Source organism: Zalophus californianus, chromosome X, assembly GCF_009762305.2.
Source record: "Zalophus californianus isolate mZalCal1 chromosome X, mZalCal1.pri.v2, whole genome shotgun sequence".
Classification (NCBI taxonomy): domain Eukaryota; kingdom Metazoa; phylum Chordata; class Mammalia; order Carnivora; family Otariidae; genus Zalophus; species Zalophus californianus.
Window position 1 is genome coordinate 90,595,775 of NC_045612.1, and position 4,252 is coordinate 90,600,026.

Here is a 4,252-nt window from a genome sequence, read left to right on the forward strand (position 1 = left end):
TCTAATAGAAAATATAAACCTTTTATGTAGGTTAATAAAAAACAGTCTTACATCATAAGCTACTGCTATGTAGGAGGTGATCTTTTACAATGGTAGATGGTTTCGTTTAATTTTCTGACATGGTTTATTAATAACACGTGAGACAGCTCTCCTTACATTTTTCAGCCTCTAATCCCTCTAGGGCAGGGGCCCTGTCTGTTTGTTTTTCATTGCTGTATTGTTAAATTAAGCCATCTTTCTGTAGGTGAGCCTGTGGAGCAACCTTTATTTTGGATGGGTTTCTATAATTCTTTCCAGACTCTTGACTCCCCAATCTTGCAACTGCTGTCCGGGTTGTGGTTATATTATAGCTGTGTGTACATTTATACAGGCATTGGCGTAAAGTGTAGAATCCATTTGATGTGAATGTTGTCATTGTATTGGAGTTTTAATTTCATTTTTCCTTTGGGTAGGAATGAAATTCTTTATCCTAATAAGCGACGTGTTACTATTGCCTTCTCAGGAGCCAGATACAACATTCTTTTAATTTGTTTACAATCTTAAACTCACGGTGACAAAATGGATCTTTGGATTTTCTGTGTTTATTACATCTGTTGTCACTATGCAGTCTGCATTTATTGAAAACACCAAACATCTTGTTGCGTTAAAAGCAAAACAGCATGACATACAACGTCAGTTCTGATTTGAAATTCTATTGTTTTTCGACTTTTCTTCATCAGTATGTTAATATAAATTTTTTGGAGAAAAGAGGAATGTTTGCCTGTGCATATTCAAAGCGATTCCCCCTCCTTTTTTTTAAGATTTTTTTTTTTAAGTAATCTCTCCGCCCAACGTGGGGCTTGAAATCATAACCCCGAGATCAAGAGTCATCATACTGTACCGACTGAGCCGGCCAGGCGCCCCCATATTTGAAATATTTCTTATATAAATTGGATTAGACAGAGAAATATACAAAGCATCAAACTATAAATAGGATATGGCTCCACGCCAGAAACGGAAACAATTATTTAATAAGTTTCTAAGTCTCTGAGGAAGGAAGAAATCTGTGGGTTGGACATCTACTTAGCTAAGTACTGTGGTTTGTACCGCATTCAGGGAAGGGCAACACCTACTGTATTCTCTCTTATAGGGAAGGTTGCTGTTAAAGATAATATTTGCTCACCGTCTAGTAGTCTCTCACCACAGAAACTGAAATGTTTTACAAACATGTAGTCACTTAACACATCAATATGGAGGGCCTACACCCTGAAAAAGTTTATAATCTGGCATGTAGAGGATGTATATAAATAATGGCAACATAAAAACAGCTGCAGGACAGATAGAGACAGGAAAGGTGGGGTGGTGCCTGACTGGCTCAGTCGGTAGAGCACTCGACTTTTGATCTCAGGGTTGTGAGTTCAAGCCCCACGTTGGGCATGGAGCCTACTTAAAGATAAGATTATAAAAGAAAGGAAAGAAAGAAAGAAAGAAAAAAGAAAGAAAGAAAGAAAGAAAGAAAGAAAGAAAGAAAGAAAGAAAGAAAGAAAGAAAGAAAGAAAGAACCACAAAAGTTCAGAAGACAAGTTCTGATAGCCACCATGTATTTATCGAGTACTATTTGTGTGCCATGTACCTTCCAGGGGTGATTACCAATACAAATACTCTAATACTAAGACTCACAGATATGAATCAGATACTTACTAGGTGCCAGGCACTGTTCTAAGCAGTACATGTATAGGGGACCAGAATATGCCTTCCTGAAAAAATACCACTTTGGCATAAGGATTATTTTGAGTTGGAAGACAAATGAGAAATAGCAGGTGCCAAAAACAGGCTCTCTGCCCCCCCCCCACCCCGCCATTTGCCTAAAAGCAGGTTCCGACTCTTAATCACCTGCAAAGGAGACTCTTATCGGTCCAGAGACTGCACTGAGAGGAATTTCCATAACAAACCTGCTAGAAAAAACCATTATGTTTCATTAGTTTCTCCTATTTATTTATCTTCCCACAGTTTGCTGCCCTCCAAAGTTGACAACTCTTTTCCTTTGTCTTGTCACTTCTCTACAAATTTATTGTTCTTTGTTAAGATGCTATATAAAGCCCATGTTCTAACTACCCCTTTGAGTTACTCATCTCTGAGGTGTTTTTTTCCCTCCCGTACACATGGGAGCTGGTGAACTCTTTTGATGCTCAAGACAAGCCATGTAATAGCTATAATTAATCCCATTTTATGGAAGAAAACACTGAGGCTCAGAAAATTTCAGGACCTTACCCAAGGTCTTATAGCTAAGTAAGCTAAAAGAAATTACAGTTTGTCTGAATTCGAAGTTTATGTTCTCTGAAGTGGCTTTGGGGCTTGTCTTTGCGATGCCAGTGACTCATTGTATCAGTTACCTATTGGCAGGAAGCAAATCACCCAAAATTTAGTGGATTAAGACAACAACGATTTATTATCTCTCCTGATTCAGTGGGTTGGCTGACCAGTTCTTCTATTGGTGTGGCCTGAGTTACTCATGCTGCTGGAGGCGGAACTGGGGCTGTGATATCCAAGATGGCCTCATTTACGTGTTGGGCCCTTGATGCAGGCTGTGGACTGGAGCCCCGAACTCACCTCCATGTGGCCTTTCTTCCGGGCTTCTCCACAGCTTGATGATTTGTGGGCTGCTCCAGTCCGAATGTGGGGGGTGCACCGAATGTGGAGTGTCCCAGTTGGGTGGGGGCTGGTGGTGCAGATGGTGAAAGAATTCACCCCAGGTAGAACAAAAGAGATAGAAGTTTATTGAATGCCCTGCAAGGGAGTGGCAGACAGGACAACAAAGGAGAGACTGCCCCGAGGGGGTGGTGAGGGACCACAGTCATAGGGCAGAGTGAGGGAGTATGGGGACTTACGGAATTTTCCCTTTTTTGGTAATCATTGGAACTGTGCCTGGTTGTAATTGGCCAGTTAAGGCTTATGGCTATTTCGAGGTGGGTCACTTAATGAGCCTGTTTGCTTTCATCTAGGTGGCTGCTGTGGGCCCTTTTGCCTTGTTTCTATTGCTGAAGCTCGTTGCCTGAAAGTAGCCTCTAGATGATTTGGCACAGGAGTATCAAGGTTCCAAGAGAGGAAGCCCCAGTGCACAAGGGCTTAGTAAGCCTCTGCTTGTGTCACATTTACTGACGTCCAGTTGGTCAAAGCACGTCACACAGTCAAACCTAGAGTAAATGTGAGAAGAGACTATACTAGGGCCCGGATACCAGGAGGTGTGATTCATCGGGGGCCATTCATGTAACAATCTACCATATTTATCATAAGACTTTAAACAATCCACTGAAACTCGGGTTCTTCATCTGTAAAAGAAGGAGATGGACTGAGTTAACTCTGAGGTCCTGCTATCACTTGTGGCTGGGAAATGGAGGGTATGGGGGGCACACTACCAGCTTGCTTTCTGCAACTCAGCTCCATAATCCCTTTGATGCAGGCAGGCCAGGTCTGAGGACCCAGGGGGATGCCCACAGGACCAGCCAAGAGGATCCTTGGCTTCTCGCAGGATGGAAATCAAGCACGAGCCAGCAGGAAGTGAGAGCAGTTTATTGAAGATATAGAAAGAGCAGATACAGATGGAGTGTCTGGGAGACTCAGACAGGAAAAGGAAAACGAGTCTTATCTTTGCTTGGGGGCCTGGAGTTTTTATTGAGGATGGTGGTCTGGTGGATGTGTCTTCTCAGGCATCGTGGTCTGGTGGAGGTGTCCTCTCAGGCATCTAGAACTGGTTGAACAAGGATCAGTGCTCAAGTGTCCTCCATAAATCACTTATGCCCTGGAGCCAGAGGTCTTGACATCAAGGTGTTTGGAGTCAGTGTTGACGCCTGGTCACTCCTTAGATGTTATCTATGGTTCTGGACGGCTCCAAAGAAATCATTAGATCCTCAACCTTTATAAGGAGGACATACATTAAGACATGTGTAAGGCAAGCGTGCAGGTCCTAGCAAGAACAGAAGCAGGAAAAGGAACAAAGGGGAAAAAGCCAGCTTTTTTTTTCACGGGAGCCCTTCAGTTCCCTGTCTCACCTTGACATGCTGCCCACTAATTTCCTCCTTTCCCTCAAAGAAGACCTTCCTAAACATTCTCAACGGTCTCCCTAAACATCTTTTTATGATCTGTATCATCTACCTTAACTTAGGCGGGAAAAAAGAAGAAAAGGAAAATGAGAAAAGTACAAATTAAAACACTGTAGTACAATGCTTCTCAAGTGTGCATTGTAGACCCCTGAAGATCACTAGAGAACAAGAGG

The 4,252-nt window shown here is 42.5% G+C and overlaps 1 non-coding gene across 1 annotated transcript; it reads left to right on the top strand.

Moving 5' to 3' along the window:
* Positions 1 to 1,343: 1,343 nt before the first annotated feature.
* On the top strand, positions 1,344 to 1,416 carry TRNAK-UUU. Its single transcript has one exon. It is a non-coding gene; the product is annotated as a tRNA-Lys (tRNA).
* Positions 1,417 to 4,252: the final 2,836 nt, after the last annotated feature.